This window comes from Dendrobates tinctorius, unplaced genomic scaffold, assembly GCF_039654945.1.
Source record: "Dendrobates tinctorius isolate UK_male_01 unplaced genomic scaffold, ASM3965494v1 ptg000235l, whole genome shotgun sequence".
In the NCBI taxonomy this organism is placed as follows: domain Eukaryota; kingdom Metazoa; phylum Chordata; class Amphibia; order Anura; family Dendrobatidae; genus Dendrobates; species Dendrobates tinctorius.
The window spans coordinates 27,100-47,727 of NW_027361902.1; the positions used below are offsets into that span (position 1 = coordinate 27,100).

General features: G+C 48.2%; 1 pseudogene; it reads left to right on the forward strand.

Annotated features, from left to right (window-relative positions):
* Nucleotides 1-2,816: 2,816 nt before the first annotated feature.
* The window catches only part of LOC141060353 (TBC1 domain family member 20-like), a 37,632-nt pseudogene continuing 19,820 nt past the window's right edge, over nucleotides 2,817-20,628 (forward strand).

Here is a 20,628-nt window from a genome sequence, read left to right on the forward strand (position 1 = left end):
GCCCATATACCCATCATACATATCCTCCATCCCATAGTCCCGTGCCCATATACCCGTCATACATATCCTCCATCCCATAGTCCAGTGCCCATATACCCGTCATACATATCCTCCATCACATAGTCCAGTGCCCATATACCCGTCATACATATCCTCCATCACATAGTCCAGTGCCCATATACCCATCACACATCCTCCATCACATAGTCCAGTGATCATATACCCATCATACACATCCTCCATCCCATAGTCCCGTGCCCATATACCCGTCATACATATCCTCCATCCCATAGTCCAGTGCCCATATACCCGTCATACATATCCTCCATCACATAGTCCAGTGCCCATATACCCGTCATACATATCCTCCATCACATAGTCCCGTGCCCATATACCCGTCATACACATCCTCCATCCCATAGTCCCGTGCCCATATACCCGTCATACATATCCTCAATCCCATAGTCCAGTGCCCATATACCCGTCATACATAGTCCCGTGCCCATATACCCATCACACATCCTCCATCCCATAGTCCCGTGCTCATATACCCATCACACATCCTCCATCCCATAGTCCCGTGCCCATATACCCATCATACATATCCTCCATCCCATAGTCCCGTGCCCATATACCCGTCATACACATCCTCCATCCCATAGTCCCGTGCCCATATACCCATCATACATATCCTCCATCACATAGTCCCGTGCCCATATACCCGTCATACACATCCTCCATCCCATAGTCCCGTGCCCATATACCCGTCATACATATCCTCAATCCCATAGTCCAGTGCCCGTATACCCATCATACATATCCTCCATCCCATAGTCCCGTGCCCATATACCCATCACACATCCTCCATCCCATAGTCCCGTGCCCATATACCCATCACACATCCTCCATCCCATAGTCCCGTGCCCATATACCCATCATACATATCCTCCATCCCATAGTCCCGTGCCCATATACCCATCATACATATTCGCCATCCCATAGTCCCGTGCCCATATACCCATCACACATATCCTCCATCCCATAGTCCCGTGCCCATATACCCATCATACATATCCTCCATCCCATAGTCCCGTGCCCATATACCCATCATACATATCCTCCATCCCATAGTCCAGTGCCCACATACCCATCATACATATCCACCATCCCATAGTCCAGTGCCCATATACCCATCATACATATCCACCATCCCATAGTCCAGTGCCCATATACCCATCACACATATCCTCCATCCCATAGTCCAGTGCCCATATACCCATCATACATATCCTCCATCCCATAGTCCCATGCCCATATACCCATCATACATATCCTCCATCCCATAGTCACGTGCCCATATACCCATCATACATATCCGCCATCCCATAGTCCAGTGCCCATATACCCATCATACATATCCTCCATCCCATAGTCCCGTGCCCATATACCCATCATACATATCCGCCATCCCATAGTCCAGTGCCCATATACCCATCATACATATCCTCCATCCCATAGTCCCGTGCCCATATACCCATCACACACATCCTCCATCCCATAGTCCCGTGCTCATATACCCATCATACATATCCTCCATCCCATAGTCCAGTGCCCATATACCCATCACACATATCCTCCATCCCATAGTCCCGTGCTCATATACCCATCATACATATCCTCCATCCCATAGTCCAGTGCCCATATACCCATCACACATATCCTCCATCCCATAGTCCTGTGCTCATATACCCATCATACATATCCTCCATCCCATAGTCCAGTGCCCATATACCCATCATACATATCCTCCATCCCATAGTCCCGTGCCCATATACCCATCATACATATCCGCCATCCCATAGTCCCGTGCTCATATACCCATCATACATATCCTCCATCCCATAGTCCAGTGCCCATATACCCATCACACACATCCTCCATCCCATAGTCCCGTGCTCATATACCCATCATACATATCCTCCATCCCATAGTCCAGTGCCCATATACCCATCACACACATCCTCCATCCCATAGTCCAGTGCCCATATACCCATCATACATATTCTCCATCCCATAGTCCCGTGCTCATATACCCATCATACATATCCTCCATCCCATAGTCCAGTGCCCATATACCCATCATACACATCCTCCATCCCATAGTCCCGTACCCATATACCCATCACACATATCCTCCATCCCATAGTCCCGTACCCATATACCCATCACACATATCCTCCATCCCATAGTCCCGTACCCATATACCCATCATACATATCCACCATCCCATAATCAACCATTGTGACATGATAATGAGGGGCGGGGCTTGATACACACACACTTTTTCCCCAGTATGTAGATAGGGGCAAAATTGTTTGGTGAATTGGAACGCACGGGGTTAAAATTTCGCCTCACAACATAGCTTAGGACGCTCTCGGGGTCCAGACGTGTGACTGTGCCAAATTTTTTGGCTGTAGCTGCGACGGTGCGGATGCTTATCCCGGACATACATACATACACATACACATACATATACACACATATATACACACACACATACATATACACACACACACACACACACACACTCATACACACTTTGAGCTTTATATGTTAGATATATGTTGTTCGTAGGACGACCCGTGTAAGTTTATTTCCATACTAAAAGGTTCATTGTTAGATTTGTTGATAAGTAAAAACTTATAAACCTTCTTTTTTATATATATAAATTTGGACTTTGTGTAAGTTTCCGCATTTTGTCCTCTGCACTTGTCGGCCGCCCCTGGAGCGGTGACGTCTCATGTATGGGATATAAGACGCGTCGCTCCGTTCTTGTGATTTTCCCGCAGGTCGCCGCTCGTCTTGGCGTAAGCAAAAGTCTGCACAGATTCATGAAGCTCTGACTTGTGACCCTGTGGACGTGGAGACCCTGCGGGAGGCCGCGGTCAGCGAGGGTGGGCTCCTCAGTCAGGAGATCCGACGCAGGGTGTGGCCAAAACGGCTGAGCATCAATGTATTTTGCCTGCCCCCCAAACCAGGTTTGTCTGAGCTGTGTTCGACCGTTATGGTTTTGCTTATTTTGGGGGTTTGTGTTGAGCTTCCGTTATGATGGGAGGTCTCTATAGACATCTCTTGAGAGTGTACATTGGTTTATGATAGTATTCACCCCCTTGGTTTTTCATCTATTTTGTTCCATTACAATCTGTATGTAAACATTTTTGTAATCTGATTTGTAGGCAACAATTAAATTTATGGATTCAAAATACTAAAAAATTAGCATGTGCATAAGTTTTCACCCCTTTTGCTATGAAGCTTCAAAAAAAAAAAAAAATTCTGGTGGCAGCAATTCACTTGCTTAGTGACAGGACATCCCCCAGTGTGCAATTGCATGTCAGTCAGGATATACACTTTCAGAAAAGGTAAAGGCCACAGAGGCTGCAACACCATTAACAAGAGGCACCACTAACCAACCGAACGTCACGAGGACCGAGGAGGCGTCCAGCCGAACGTCACGAGGACCGAGGAGGCGTCCAGCCGAACGTCACGAGGACCGAGGAGGCGTCCAGCCGAACGTCACGAGGACCGAGGAGGCGTCCAGCCGAATGTCACGAGGACCGAGGAGGCGTCCAGCCGAACGTCACGAGGACCGAGGAGGCGTCCAGCCGAACGTCACGAGGACCGAGGAGGCGTCCAGCCGAATGTCACGAGGACCGAGGAGGCGTCCAGCCGAACGTCACGAGGACCGAGGAGGCGTCCAGCCGAACGTCACGAGGACCGAGGAGGCGTCCAGCCGAACGTCACGAGGACCGAGGAGGCGTCCAGCCGAACGTCACGAGGACCGAGGAGGCGTCCAGCCGAACGTCACGAGGACCGAGGAGGCGTCCAGCCGAACGTCACGAGGACCGAGGAGGCGTCCAGCCGAACGTCACGAGGACCGAGGAGGCGTCCAGCCGAACGTCACGAGGACCGAGGAGGCGTCCAGCCGAACGTCACGAGGACCGAGGAGGCGTCCAGCCGAACGTCACGAGGACCGAGGAGGCATCCAGCCAAGTCAGGGAGAAAGTTGTTGAGAAGTACAAGTGAGGTTTGTGTTATTAGAAAATAAATATCCTAATCTATCATGATCCCTCCCCCGGAGCACCATTGAATCCATTATCTTCAAATGGACACAGCATGGTACCACAACAAACCTGCAAAGAGAGGGTTCCCACAAAAACTACCTGGGCAAGAAGGGCAATAATCAGAGGGGCCGCACAGAGACCAAAGGTAACCCTGAAGGAGCTGCAGAGACTGGAGCATCTGTCCATATGACCACAATAACCCGTACACTTCAGGGGGCCTTTGTGGAAGAGTGGGCAGAAAAAGCCTTTGCTTACACACACAAATGGAAAGGCTTGTTTTGAGTTTGCCACAAGACGTGGGAGACTCCCCAAAAGTATTGAAGAAAATGCTGTGGTCAAATGAGACCAACATTAAACTTTTGGCCATCAAGGTAAACGCTATGTCTGGATCCAAACTAACACAGCTCATCACCCCAAGAACACCATCCTCACAGTGAAACGTGGTGGCAGCATTATGCTGTGTATGTGTTTTGGCAGCAGGGAAAATGGTGTGAAATACAGGGATATTCTTAAGTAAAACCTGTGTGTCTGTCAGGGATCTGAGACTGGGACAGAGGTTCACCTTCCACCAAGACAATGGCCCAAAGCATACTGCTAAAGCAACACTCGAGTGTTGTAAGGGGAAACGTGTAAGCATTCTGGAGCGGCCGAATCACAGCCCAGACCTTAATCCAATGGAGAATCTATGGTCAGATGTGAATATAGCTGTTCATCAGAGGAAACCTCTAAACTGAAGGAGCTTGAGCAGTTTTGCCTTGGGGAATGGAAAAATCCCAGTGGCCAGATGTGGAAAGCTCATCGAGACTTATCCAAAGTGACTGCCACTGTAATTGCTGCAAAAGGAGGCTCTACAAAGTACTGACTGTAGGGGGTGAATAGTTATGCACACTGAAGTCTTCAGTTATTTTGTCATATTTCTTGTTTGCTTCAAAGTAAAAAGAAAACCAAATCTTGACAACTGTAGACATGTTCTTTACATGAACTGATGTAATTCCTCAAACAGGAAATTCCAGGTTGTGAGGTGGCGAAATGCGAAAAATTCTAAGGGGGGTTAATACTTTCCTAAGACACTGTACGTGCCACAGGACATGATCATATTCCACATATACAAAGGTCACTGCACAGAGGGCTACCATCTATCGATTTTTGGGAGTGTGTAGTGGGCATGCTCTGTCATCCATCTAAAGGTTGCTGTGCACGAGGGGGAGGAGGTGAGCTGTGATATCACCTATTGACATTTCTAGGAGAATACAGTTGGCATTGCTCGGTGGAGCGGTTATTGCGCATGGAGGAGTGATCTGTGATATCAGGAATGAGCAGTAGGTGAACTTGTTATACTGGGTCCTTCTAATAAGGTTACATTCAGTAATATTCATGCAATGGTAACTATTTCCTGTGTCATCAGGACCAGCCATCCGCACCAATCACCCTGACTATAACCAGGTGCTGATGGACGTCAGACGCTCAGCCAAGAGATTTCCTAAAGGTCAGTAGTTGGTCTATTTGCATGTGTAGGGTCTCCTTGATCGGGTGGAGGGCAAGTGTATGTGTGTGTGATCTTTTTTGTTGGGTGAAGGTCTGTCATGTATGTGTAGAGGCTCAACATATTGGGCCATTTTGGTCAGGTGGAGGGCTGCCGTGTATGTGTAGGGCTGCCGTGTATGGTTTCATTAGTCTAGTGGAGGAATGTCATGTGTCTAGGCTCTCAATAGTCTGATGGATGGAGGTCATGTATATGTAGGCTGTTAGTTGGGTTGAGGGCTTTGTTGGATGGAATGCTGTTGTGTATGTGTAAGCTCTTGTTGGTTGGATGAAGGGCTGTCATGTATGTGTAGGCTGTCGGCGGTTGTGTGGATGTAGCGTTGTCGTATATGTGAAGGCTGTTTGGTTATGAGGAGGACTGTCATGTATGTGTAGAGTCTCGTTAGATTTAAGGTCTATTGTGTATGTATAGGCTCTCGTTGGTCGGAGAGGGCCTTGTACAGTGGGGCAAAAAAGTATTTAGTCAGTCAGCAATAGTGCAAGTTCCACCACTTAAAAAGATGAGAGGCGTCTGTAATTTACATCATAGGTAGACCTCAACTATGGGAGACAAACTGAGAAAAAAAAATCCAGAAAATCACATTGTCTGTTTTTTTTTCATTTTATTTGCATATTATGGTGGAAAATAAGTATTTGGTCAGAAACAAGCAATCAAGATTTCTGGCTCTCACAGACCTGTAACTTCTTCTTTAAGAGTCTCCTCTTTCCTCCACTCATTACCTGTAGTAATGGCACCTGTTTAAACTTGTTGTCAGTATAAAAAGACACCTGTGCACACCCTCAAACAGTCTGACTCCAAACTCCACTATGGTGAAGACCAAAGAGCTGTCAAAGGACACCAGAAACAAAATTGTAGCCCTGCACCAGGCTGGGAAGACTGAATCTGCAATAGCCAACCAGCTTGGAGTGAAGAAATCAACTGTGGGAGCAATAATTAGAAAATGGAAGACATACAAGACCACTGATAATCTCCCTCGATCTGGTGCTCCACGCAAAATCCCACCCCGTGGGGTCAGAATGATCACAAGAACGGTGAGCAAAAATCCCAGAACCACGCGGGGGGACCTAGTGAATGAACTGCAGAGAGCTGGGACCAATGTAACAAGGCCTACCATAAGTAACACACTACGCCACCATGTACTCAGATCCTGCAGTGCCAGACGTGTCCCACTGCTTAAGCCTGTACATGTCCAGGCCCGTCTGAAGTTTGCTAGAGAGCATTTGGATGATCCAGAGGAGCTTTGGGAGAATGTCCTATGGTCTGATTAAACCAAACTGGAACTGTTTGGTAGAAACACAACTTGTCGTGTTTGGAGGAAAAAGAATACTGAGTTGCATCCATCAAACACCATACCTACTGTAAAGCATGGTGGTGGAAACATCATGCTTTGGGGCTGTTTCTCTGCAAAGGGGCCAGGACGACTGATCCGGGTACATGAAAGAATGAATGGGGCCATGTATCGTGAGATTTTGAGTGCAAACCTCCTTCCATCAGCAAGGGCATTGATGATGAAACGTGGCTGGGTCTTTCAACATGACAATGATCCAAAGCACACCGCCAGGGCAACGAAGGAGTGGCTTCGTAAGAAGCATTTCAAGGTCCTGGAGTGGCCTAGCCAGTCTCCAGATCTCAACCCTATAGAAAACCTTTGGAGGGAGTTGAAAGTCCGTGTTGCCAAGCGAAAAGCCAAAAACATCACTGCTCTAGAGGAGATCTGCATGGAGGAATGGGCCAACATACCAACAACAGTGTGTGGCAACCTTGTGAAGACTTACAGAAAACGTTTGACCTCTGTCATTGCCAACAAAGGATATATCACAAAGTATTGAAATGAAATTTTGTTTCTGACCAAATACTTATTTTCCACCATAATATGCAAATAAAATGAAAAAAAAACAGACAATGTGATTTTCTGGATTTTTTTTTCTCAGTTTGTCTCCCATAGTTGAGGTCTACCTATGATGTAAATTACAGACGCCTCTCATCTTTTTAAGTGGTGGAACTTGCACTGTTGCTGACTGACTAAATACTTTTTTGCCCCACTGTATGTGTAGGCTGTTGGTTGGGTGGAGGGTTTTGTTGATGGAGAGCTGTAGTGTATGTGGACTATATTATTGGTCAAGCAGAGGGTTTCGTTGTTAGGTGGGCTGTCATGTATAAGTATGCTGTCGTTGGTTGGCCTGATGGTCTCAGTGGTTGGATGGAAGGCTGTTGGATATGTGTAGGTTGTTTGGTCCCACCCTCGTTAGTTGGACAGAGGGTCTCAGTGACTGGTCGGCTGAAGGTCTGTTGTGTTTATGTAGCTGTCATGTATGTGTACGCTGTTGGTTGAGCGGAGAGTCTTGTTATTTGGATGGAGGGCCGTAGTGTTTGTGAAGGTTCTTGATGGTTGGGCAGAGGGCTGTGATACGCTCGTTGGTTGGATGGAGGGTTGTCATGTATGTTTAAGGTCCTGTTGGTCGGATGAAGGGCTGTCATGTAGGCTGTCATTGGTTGGGCGGAGGGCTGTCGTGTATGTGTAGGCAGTTGTTTGGGTGGAGGGTCTCGTTGGTTGGGCACAGCTGTCACATGTGTAGGGTTTCATTGGTCGGGTGAAGGTCTATTATGTATGTGGAAGGTCTAGTTAGTCAGGGGGATGGCTGTAGTGTATGTGATGAGTCTCTGTTATGAAAGGGTCACCGAGGAGGCGAGCAGGTCCAGGCTAAGCCACAGAAAACCATACAGGTTGGTAACTTAGCGGATTGCAGACCCCTGATCCTATCCACACAACTAGCAGTAGCCGTGGAGCGTGCCTACGATGATCCTAGACGCCTCGGTACAGCCGGAGAGCTAACTAAGCCTAAAGTAAGAAAGGGGAAATCTAAACTGCCCCGGAGCAGACCCCAAAGGAATAGACAGCCCCCAACATATATTGTTGGTGAGACAAGATGAAAACAAAAACGCAGGCAGGAAAATAGACTGAGCAAATGATGGGGCCCACACTAACTAGACAGGACAGGAAAGGAAAGACACTGTCTGCAATCACGCAAAAAAGGCCAACACGTCTGATGCAAAAAACACTGAAGTTGCACGACTTCGACCTCTATATCAGCACTCTGGTATATTCTGAAAGCAAAGCTAAGAGAGACCAATATAACGGGACAAAAACAAACTGGCACAAGCAGTAACATATGGGCGGTGATTCAGCACTGCCCCAGCCGGAGCTGGCTGACCCGCACAAAGCAGAGATAAACAAAACCAGATCAAATGCAAACAGAGTAACAAAAGAACACTTGGCTGAACATGCAGGGAAAGTGCAGGAGACATCAGACCTCAGGAGGAACAGGAAGCAAATCACCAGCAGGGATAGAGGGTGTCTGCTGTCTTAAATCCCAATCGTCCTCATTATCAGGTGGCAAGCCTCTGTCAATCATATCAGCTCCATTACCTCCAGTAACCACCAGAGGGAGCCCAGAAAGAGAACTCGCAATCTCTCTGTCAATCTGACCAGCTCCACTAACTTCATGTTAGGAACGGTGGAACGCACTAAATAAAAATATAAATAAAGTGCGTTCGCCGCTCGGGGTCCACCGTGCGGTAGATGGTATAACCACTGCTAGCTGGTGACAGAGCAATATGGCGGAGGTACGCACGGGGTTAACCTTCACCCAGGTGCGCAGAGCAGTCACTGTTAAGTCACAAAGATGCTACAGAGCATAAAGTGCTGAGCCTGTTAGGGTCACAGGAACTCAGAGAAGTAACACTCACGGTAAATGGTCACAGGAGTAGCCCAAGATGGCGGCACTAAGTCCTTCTAGACCTACCGTGTGTGTCTGTATAGCGTCGCAGCCGCGAACGCTCAAGAGGGCTGCTACTGCAGCGCGGTGTGGATACTGCCGCTCGACGACACTGCTATGGCGCAAGCGCAATGTCGGACGCTAGCAGCTGAGTATGGAGCAATAGCGCGCTGGTACTGGCAATAACTCAATCCCTCACACAAGCGTATTATCAAAGGATAGGGGTTTCAAAAGAGTCATTCACCAGATCATGCATCCATCCTCATTCACACAGCAGGAAGTATGACTATACTAGCGCATGGCGGAACAGCCATGCGCGCCTTTTATAGTAGCCGGGACCTTCCTGGAGCTTCCAGACCTGCGAGATGGACCAATGAGATCTGGAGCGGGACCTGAGCACATGACTCCCGATCTCCAATGGGAGATCGTCCCATGAGCATGCTCAGAAGGCAGATGGAAGAACTTAGCCTCTGGAGAGATTTGCTGCAAGGCAATCTCCTCTGCAATCTCTTCTGCAGTAGATAAAGCGCAGGAGACTGCAGAATGTGAGGGTCTGGATTCCTGCATAGTAAGCGCAGAAATCTGACTCCTAACACTTCAGTAATAACCAGAGGGAGGCCAGGAAGCGAATTCACAACAGGTCTTGATTGGGTGAAGGTGGTCCGTCATGTATGTGTAGACTCATTGTTTGAGTAGAGGTTTGTCGTCTACATGTAGGCTGTCGTTGGTTGATTGGAGGGCCTCGTTTGGCATGTACACGTAAGCTGTTGGTTGGGCGGAGGGCTGTCATGTATGTGTAGGCTGCTGTTTTGTGAGTAGAGGCCTGTCATAGAAATGTAAACTTTTTGATTAGGTGGAGAATCTCCTTGAACAGGTGGAAAGCTATCGTATATGTGTAAGCTGACATTGGTTGGGCAGAGCTGTCGTATATGTCTAAGCTGTTGGTTGGGTGGAGGGTCTCATTAATTGGGTGGAAGGCTGTCTTGTCTGAGTAAGTAGTCATTGATTGTGTGGAGGATTTTGGTAATTGGGTAGAGGGCTGACGTGTTTGTGTAAGCTGCTGTTCGTTGGGTGGAGGACTGTCTTATGTGGGTGGTATACACTTTCATCCGTTGTGGGTGGCCTGTTTTGATCTTGCCAATGTGACTGCTTCCAGGAATGGCGGAGGTTGAGCGTCGTGTGTTACAAGGGCAGCTTATGGACATGATCCTGTGCGTCCTCCGCTCACACCCAGAGCTGCACTATTACCAGGGCTTTCATGATGTGGCCGTCACTCTTTTGTTGACTGTTGGCCTTCGTTTGGGAACTGCCATGCTGCAGACCCTCTCCACGCATCATCTCAGGTACGGGCGTTATTCTTATCACCACCGCCGATGCAGTCAGGATGTGACATGCTTGTCTTACTTTTATCAGGGATTTCATGGACCCCACGATGGAGCGGACCCGCAGTGTGCTGAGCTATCTGATGCTCCTAATCCAGAGCGAGAACCCTGCACTACACCAATTCCTGCTGAGGTGCGCAGCCTCATGGCCAAGATGGTATAGACCATCAGTATGTAGGGTAGATGGTGCTGATGATCTCCTTAGCCCTGGGGACTGTTATGTCAAGCGACTATGCTGAGAGTAGACATTCCTTAATCAGGGGAACTGATCTCATCTGGCGCCTAGCAGTGAGGAGGGGGGTCGCAGTCGTATGGGGTAGGTGGTGGTATAAGACTATTACCTTACAGCGACTGATCAGTGATGTCTCCCACAGGTCAGAGGTCGGCTGCATCTTTGCTCTGAGCTGGTTGATCACCTGGTATGGACACGTCCTGAGCGACATCCACCAAGTCCTCCGTTTATATGACTTCTTTCTGGCATCTCATCCCCTAACCCCTGTGTATTGTGCTGCACAGGTACTGGGGTGTTCAGGGGTGGGGTTCATTGGGGGTGTATGGATGAGGTCACCCCTGTGTGTTGTGCTGGGGTGCTCCAGGGGGGTGGGGGTTATTGGGGGTGTAGGAATGAGGTTGCCACTGTGTATTGTGCCGCACATGTACTGGGGTGCTTTAGGGTAGGGTTCATTGGTGGTGTATGTATGAGTTCACCCCTTTGTGTTGTGCTGGGGTGCTCCGTGCTGGGGTGCCCGGGGGTGGGGTTCATTGGGGGTGTATGAATGAGGTTGCCCCTGTGTATTGTGCTGCACAGGTACTGGGGTGCTCAGGGGTGAGGTTCATTGGAGGTGCATGGACGAGGTCGCCCCTGTGTGTTGTGTTGGGGTGCTCAGGGGTGGGGTTCATTGGGGTTGTATATATGAGATCACCCCTGTGTGTTGTGCTGGGGAGGTGGGGGTGTATGATTGAGGTCACCCCTTTGTGTTGTGCTGGGGTGCTCCGTGCTGGGGTGCCCAGGGGTGGGGTTCATTGGGGGTGTATGAATGAGGTTGCCCCTGTGTATTGTGCTGCACAGGTACTGTGGTGCTCAGGGGTGAGGTTCATTGGAGGTGCATGGATGAGGTCGCCCCTGTGTGTTGTGTTGGGGTGCTCAGGGGTGGGGTTCATTGGGGTTGTATATATGAGATCACCCCTGTGTGTTGTGCTGGGGAGGTGGGGGTGTATGATTGAGGTCACCCCTTTGTGTTGTGCTGGGGTGCTCCGTGCTGGGGTGCCCAGGGGTGGGGTTCATTGGGGGTGTATGAATGAGGTTGCCCCTGTGTATTGTGCTGCACAGGTACTGTGGTGCTCAGGGGTGAGGTTCATTGGAGGTGCATGGATGAGGTCGCCCCTGTGTGTTGTGTTGGGGTGGTCAGGGGTGGGGTTCTTTGGGGCTGTATATATGAGATCACCCCTGTGTGTTGTGCTGGGGAGGTGGGGGTGTATGATTGAGGTCACCCCTTTGTGTTGTGCTGGGGTGCTCTGGGGGGGTGGGGGTTATTGGAGGTATACGGATGAGGTCGCCCCTGTGTTTTGTGCTCGGGTGCTCCGGGGGTGTATGAATGAGGTTGCCCTTGTGTGTTGTGCTATACAGGTACTGAGGTGCTCGGGGGTGGGGATTATTGGATGTGTTTGTGCTGCACAGGTACTGAGCCTTAGGGGTCGGTGTTATTGGGGGCGTTTGGATGTGCTGCACAGGTACTGGAATACTTGATGGTTGTGACAACACAACATTTATTCCTAATTATGCCAGACATATTATTCAGTAGGCCCATTGACATGTGCTACTGTTCATAATGAGCCTGAACATTGACTCTTGCAGTAGGTTGAATGCTGGCTGACTACATATTGTATCCTTTTCTACAGCTTATTCTTCTATCCTTGAGGGACAAAGGTGCAGGTTAATTGAACAATTAATGTTTAATATGTTGTATGCCTGCTGATTACCCCTTGTACCAGCCCTGCAGCTGATTATTTTACAAAACCTTGAAGGATAAATTATGCAGGTTAAAAACACTCGGAACAGTGAGAAATGACTTCCTCCCACCTCACCCCAAACAGGTTGATAATGCACTGAAGGACAGCTGTCCTGAAGGGACCTCTCTCCTACAGGGAGACTCTAGAGGACAGTGGTATGAGCTCTGGTCTATGCGGTCTTTCTAAAGACTGCTGGGCCCGCAGCCAAGAGCACCCACCCACCCTCGTGTCTCCACACTTGGCAGAGGTGGCGATACTACTTGTCCTGCAGGTCTGTTGGAGCTGCAGGGAAATGGTGTTTGTAGAAACCGTCCAAGGCCTCCACAACCAGTGAGGCATATAGACAGACCTAGCAAACCATATATAGACAGACCTAGCAAACCATAGGAGTGTCATACACACCTGGTTTTGGATGCCACCCTGTCCAACCCCACCAGCTTGGCCTTGGTAAAAGGACCCGGAGGGGATGTACATCCACAACATAAAACTGTGACTACAGGAGCTATGCCAGCTTTGACAGATCGAATACCGGGCCACCGACACTCTGTCGACTTTGAGTCAGGAACTGGTCTTTTCAGATGCTTAGAACATTGTGGGGGATAAACAAAACTCCACTGAGATGGACCCATAGGAATTAAGCTGCTTGCCAAATCAAGGATCCAGTGGTAGTCTGGAATCAAATCCCCTTTATCCCGAATACATTTCTCCCTTTTTCCTTGTTTCACACTGGCCTGGATAGTGGTTAGTGTTATGTGCATTTTGTTAGGGATAACCATTGTGGGTCTGATCTTCTGGACTTCACCTCATCTCTGGTCTTTACAATGTCCAACTCCAGTTGTGTAGAACTCTTCATATTGAACTCATAGACCAATGTAAACAATTTTCCCAAACACTCCAAAGATATTTTTTGCCATTCAGCCAAAAACTGGGGATCATCTCTGAAATAGGTGACTCTTGCATGAACCGATGCTGCAGGCAGATATACATCAGTGAGTGCTCCGTGAGCCAGGCTGCCTTGAGTGGGCCTCCCTGCGGTGCGGAGTCACACTTCTCTGGAGATATATTGGGCTGATTTCCATATCCAGCAGGCGTGCTGTGCCTGAAGCTTGGCATTGTGCAGCACACTGCGGATCGAGTATCCTGCCTGCTGGGTATAAATGGCTTACGAGCCGACAGGGAGGATGTGGCAGGGTAGTTTAAGGCTTTGGAAAGCAAATTGTTCAATCTAACCGAAAGGAGGTCAGATTGTTCTGGACTAATAACTTCATACTTAGACCACAAGGATCTCTGCCAGCTTCCAAGAATTTGTAAAGAGGCATCGCATTTCAGAGATGAGCCCCAGTTTTTGGCTGAATGGCAAAAAATATTTTTGGAGTGTTTGGGAAAATTGTTGAAATTGGTCTGTGAGTTCAATATGAAGAGTTCTACACAATTGGAGTTGGACATTGTAAAGAGCAGAGACGAGGTGAAGTCCAGAAGATCAGACCCACAATGGTTATCCCGGACTAAAAAGATGGACATATCACTAACCACTCTCCAGGCCAATGAGAAACGAGGAAAAAGGGAGAAATGTGTTCGGAATAAAGGGGATTATGACTGTGATCGGCTTTTCACGTGGAATAACATCAGGAATGAATATGAGAGTGGGAAGCCACAGAAGATTTATCACTATAAGAGGAATAACACAAACATGGAACTAAGAAATATAAGAATGAATATCTGACAACAGAGTCTGGCTCCAGGCACAAGGGGAATCCTCTGTCACCAGGCCCGTCAGATCGGGCCCCTGCAAATCTCATGGGCTCCGCCCCGGCGCCCCCTTTAGGCGGAGAACACGCAGAGGGGGTAAGGGGAGAAAACGCAGGACGCCAACGGAAAAGGAAACGCGAGTCATGGAGACGGAGACATTAATGGATCCATCCAATAACAACATGGTGCTGAATGTAACTGACCACAATCTGAACAGTTCACACGGAGCCGTTCCAATGGACGGGGCTTTTGTATTCTGTATAACCCCCAAGGCCATTCGTAAAATTCATTTCCACAAGTCGTTTGCATCGTGTGTCACGGAGGTGACCGTATTAGGGAGCGCCCGTGCCCTGTGGCCCTTGGGGTTCCTCGCTGGCACTGACTCACCGGCTGATATAAGGGCAGAGGCCCAGGTTCTGTGTGATTTATCTTCCCCGGAGGCTGTCCACCCCATAGATGAGGAGTCGTTCTGAACCTTTCGCAGGGAGTGTGCCGACAACGTTTATGCCCCAGGTTTCCCCTGGGAATGTAATTGATCGGAGACCCAGGTAGTAAAAGATGTGGAATCTATTATATACCCGATTGCCCCGCCTGACCTCACAACTTCAGAGAAACGTGCCCTTTCTGAGGTCAGAGAATGGTCTGATGTGATTTTAAGGAGGCAGACAGGGTCGGTGATGTGGTCTTATTACCCAGAGAGAAGTGTTTGGCGGAGGCCAAGAGACTGCTGTCTGACACGTCTACCCATCTAAAATTGACACAAGATCCTACAACTAGGTTCAAGAATGAACTACGAGCCTTTCTGCGTAAAAATGTAGAATTGGGTGTTTTGTCCAGGAAAAGGGCTGAGAAGCTTCTGCCGGAGTTCCCACGCCGCCCTCACTGGTATTATATCCCAAAGGTTCATAAGTCCCTCACTCCCCCGCCAGGACGCCCCATTGTGTCAGGGGTCGGTCCCTTACAGATCCATTATCTCAGGACATGGATCGGTTATTGCGTCCTTTGCTGCATGGCATTCCCTCCTATATTAAGATTACTGAAGAGTTTTTCAGGGTCCTTAGGGGCATTACTTGGCAGCCAGGCTTCTCCTTGGTCTCTGTTGATGTGGAGAGCCTGTACACAAGGATCCCTCAGGATTTGGGTGTCGCAGCTTTGAGGAAAATTTTGGGGTCATTAAAAAGAAGCGATGGTTTTGTTACCTTTCTGTGCGCGAGTATGCAGACACAATGCCTTCACATTCATGGATTCCTGGTTCTTGCGGTGCACCGGGACCGCGATGGGATCTCCGTTGACGCGCAGTTTTGCGAACCTCTTTCTGGCTTTGTTGGAGGAGGATTGTGTGTACAATATGGGAAATAATTTCTTGAGGCACATCAGACTTTATGTTCGCTATGTGGACGACATCTTCATGATATGGGACGGACCTCGTGAATCACTTGATGATTTTGTCCAGTATCTCAATGATTCTAATTGATTGAATGTCGTTCACATCGAGATATGGAGGCCGTCATTTGGATTTTTTAGTTGTACACATTAGCATTGTGGATGGTGCGATCTGTACTAGAGTGTTCCGAAAACTGTCTGCTACGAATTCTGTCCTACATTTTGATAGTTTCCATCCGGCTATTCGCAGGAATTGGCTCATTCCAGAACGTGATGAGGATATAGCGGAGGTGGCAGCGAGGGGCCCATTATTTCTAATAGACGCAGTACCACTCGGGGTGACATAATCGTGAGAAAACGGAAGGTGAAGCAACTAAGTAACTGGTGAAGTAACAATGTTCCTCCCGGTAACTGTAAGTGTGGACATTGTCCTTTCTGTAATGACCATGATGTGAGTCAGACACTGTGCATTGGAGGAGTCTCGTACTGTTGGGGATTCCATCACTTATAAGCGACACATGTGGTTCTATGTCGTTGTCAGTCCTTCTACATTGGTAACACCTTTCACCCCCTCTGTGTGAGGCTCAGGGAGCATTACATCTCGATTGGTTCAGGCAAGGAGGCTCCACGTCTGATCAGACACGTCAGGGAGGTCCATGGGGGAGACACGGAGGTGCTTTCTTTTGCCGGCTTAGGAAGGGTGTCTCTTCCAGCGCAAGGAGGAGATCTGCATAAGCTTCTACTAAAAAGAGGCCATATGGATTATGCGCACTCGAGCGCAAGAATCCGCTGGCCTGAATGACAGATATGGCCGTATTCCTGTAAAAAGCCGGTGTTATTGTGCTTTTGTATTGTTTTCATTTGTTTTCTGAATGCTTTGTAATTGTTCTGTATAGCTGCTGCTCAGGTGTCTAAGCCCCGGGGGTGCGGTGTAACCGCCGTCCCTCTGTAAGAGGTGAGGTCAGCTCCACTCACCGGTGTGACCAGCAGAAGCGCCACTGCAGCGTGAAATGGCCGTCGTCCCTTCCACTCCTGCTCCCATCCTCCCGACGCCGATGTTTTAAAGTATTGCAATAAAGAAGTTATTTTAACTGGTGAGTGCCATCCGTCTTTCAATTTTGGCATTTATTGTGGCTTTTTTTTGTGGAGTGGCACCCCGTCATATGGAGCGTTCATTGCTGTATATATGCCTGCACTATCAGTTCCCGCAACACCTGTGCATTGAGTGGGCCTCCCTGCTGTGCCGATTTACTTTGTTGGACATCCATGTAGATGGCCAGCATACAATGTCCTTGATACACAAGATCCCTTCCCTGGGCCGATAGTCTCACTGCCGCCGTACCAGGTGATCCTCACTGCCTCCTAACTCTTGGTTGGCCCACAGATTCTGTATCTCCCGCCACTATAGTCTGTAGTCACAGTTCAGGCTCCTCCAGATGACGGGTAGCGCCACCAAAGCCCATGTATCCAGCAGCAACAGTTCCAGTTAAGAAAGTTCCTGAAATCCAGACGACAAATCCCTCAACATTAGCATTTGTGTTCAGCCGATCTCCAGACTCCATAGAACTTCCACTCATGTCCTCCAGGACCCTCTCACTCTTTTACGTCACTCCAACGACTCCCTGACTAAACCTGTATATGCAGAGGGACGGAGAATGGGAGAGTCAGCTCACCATATTTAGCCTCTTCAGTGAAGGTAGAGTCGCCCCGGCTCTGGGCGTGCAAAGGCAGAACGTATGGGAAGACGTTCTCCAGCGTGGTATGGGAAGACGTTCTCCAGCGTGGTATGGGAAGACGTTCTCCAGCGTGGTATGGGAAGACGTTCTCCAGCGTGGTATGGGAAGACGTTCTCCAGCGTGGTATGGGAAGACGTTCTCCAGCGTGGTATGGGAAGACGTTCTCCAGCGTGGTATGGGAAGACGTTCTCCAGCGTGGTATGGGAAGACGTTCTCCAGCGTGGTATGGGAAGACGTTCTCCAGCGTGGTATGGGAAGACGTTCTCCAGCGTGGTATGGGAAGACGTTCTCCAGCGTGGTAAAATCAATGTCACGCTGATTCTTGATACATTATAAAGACCTGTTGTGGACACACATGGAAGTCCCCAGCAGACTAGTGGCCGACGCATTTTGACGGTGAAGTCTTAATCGTGGTCTGTCTCATAGCACAATACAGGGACATACATATACGTCAAACATCTAGCAGGTGTCCGGCTTCATTCTTTCTGAAGCACAAGTCTCTGCTGGAAAAAGGATTGGTCTTTTGTCCTAGTAAAAAAATTGATATTTTTATGACTATTTTGGACACTAATGAATTAGCGAGGAGCTTAACGCTCAACTATAATTTCCACAAATCTAAAGACTATGCTGAAAGCTTAATTTCCTCTACAGATGTTGATTTTCCTTAGTGGAGGACAAACCGCATGCGTTTTTTTTTTGCTTCAAGGACTTGGTTCACTTGTCCAGTCTCAGGGACTTGGAATTCGAATCTCCAATGACTTTTCCCTACATGTGTAATCCTTTATATCCAGGGCGGTCCAGGCCGGCCATCTTGGACACTTTCCAGGAATTGGTTCTGCTGGATAAAGGATCACACAGGGGTATTGACATTCTTACAAGTAATGAAGGACCGGCATTATTGGAGTTGGCTAATAACAACAGTGAAGTACTTGTCAGGTCGGCTGATACACGAGGCGGTGCCGTGGTTCTGAATGCCGACTTCTATCTTATGGAACATCTCACAATTCTTAGTGATTGAGTGCGATACTATTCCTAATGATCCGACACCAACTGTTCAGATCCAAGTAAAACAATTCCTAGATGAAGGCGTTGCCATTAATGCGATTGATCAGAAAATACCAGATGACATATTTATCCATCGTCCAGTGATTCCAGTTTATCATGCCCTGCCCGAAATTCACAAGGAAATTTTTGCTCTCCCTTCAGCCCAATTATCTCAGGACTAGGGTCATTGAGTGAGAACTTGGGGAGATGGATGGAGCATCATTTACAACCCTGCCAGGGTATGTCGGAGATGCCAAAGTGATGGTCACGGCACTAGATGGGCCCCTGTGGCTCCCTTTATACAGATGGTTACCTTGTGCCCTTACGAGCCTGTTCACCTCTATTCCACATCAGCTAGTATTGGCCAGGCTTTCGTTTTTTCTAAAGAAATACAGGACTTACAAACCTTTCTTCTGGACGCTTTTTTTTTTTTTTTTTTTTTTTATTTCTGCTCACTCATAATTTTCATTTGATCACAGATTCTTTCTACATAAACGGGGTGTCGGCAATGGAGGGAAGTGCTCACCGTCCCTCGCTACCATCACGCTGGCCGTCTGGGAGGAGAAGTCTGTGTTCACTGAAGACAATCCCTTCAAGGACTCCATGGAATGTTGCGGGAGATATATCGATGACGGTCATTATTTGGAAAGGAGGAAATGAAGAAGTGATCGCTTTGGTTGAATATTTACATATAAATCGTTTCCATCTAACATTTGCGCCTTCCTTCTCCGAACACATTGATTACTAGGATATAACCGTGGAAGGCGGCATTTCTTCAGGAGCTGTGACCATGTACCTTATATCTACAGACACTTCCAGCTTTGTAGAAGCCCACTCGTGCCATGCCGAATATAATCCTCAATATTCCACTCGGAGGACTGATAAGAGCTAAAAGACCCTGCTCCTCCCCGGCCGTACATTACCATATAACCACCATACCCTCACACACAACGGAAGGCAATGGAGTGTACGGGTCCAAATCTATCTTATTACATAGAGACCATTGCTGCTAGCCCAGACCATTAGCTGGTTCTTGCGCACTGAAGAGAGCGGTGAAGAGGTGAGAGCACTGATAGATCTGTTCACTTCATTCTAGCGACTGAGGCATTTCATATTGTTGTTTTGGGAGAGAGCTAAGGGTCGATGGATGCACCTTTTACCATCTGTCCGTAGACACTGAGACATTTTATGTATTCTCTTGTAGATTTGAGCCTTCATTAATTCGTTGTCTCTCCTGCTCTCATTTGTTACGTATGCATGGATGCTTACTCAGCTCTCCTAACAAATTGCCTCTTTATTGAATTATTAATATTCGTTGCTTTGTAGAATTATCTTGACATCTCCACTTTTTTCAGGCAGTTGTTTTTTGCCAAGTCTTTTTTCTTGACTTGAGGCATCCTTTTATTAATGTGTATTTATGTATTTAATAAATTTGGATGCGTACACTCCTTTGCCTTCCGTTGTGTGTGAGGGTTTGGTGGTTATACATAAAGTCCAGCCTGCTCGTCTTCCTCTACTTACTGTCACCGAATGGAACATTGATTCCTGAGGATGAACTGACGAGTAAGGAAATCACTAATAAAGCACAGCAAGAAGATATCTAATAAAACACAATATCGACACGACCGGTGCTCCGTGCTGGAAAAGTCTGTGTACCGCAGAGCTGTGGACTCCGCTCTATGGGCAATGGACCAATAGTCCTTGGTCCACGGCCGGTTCCTCACACTAACCATCTTAGAAGTCCTTTACCTGTGCCCACTCCACAAGCGGGATTTACACCAAGTCCGGACTGCGTTGGCCCAGGCTATGCAAAAGGACATACTGCACCAGGGCTCTTCGCTGCTGCCACAGCGGCTGCAACATGTACAGGGTGGATTTACAGTG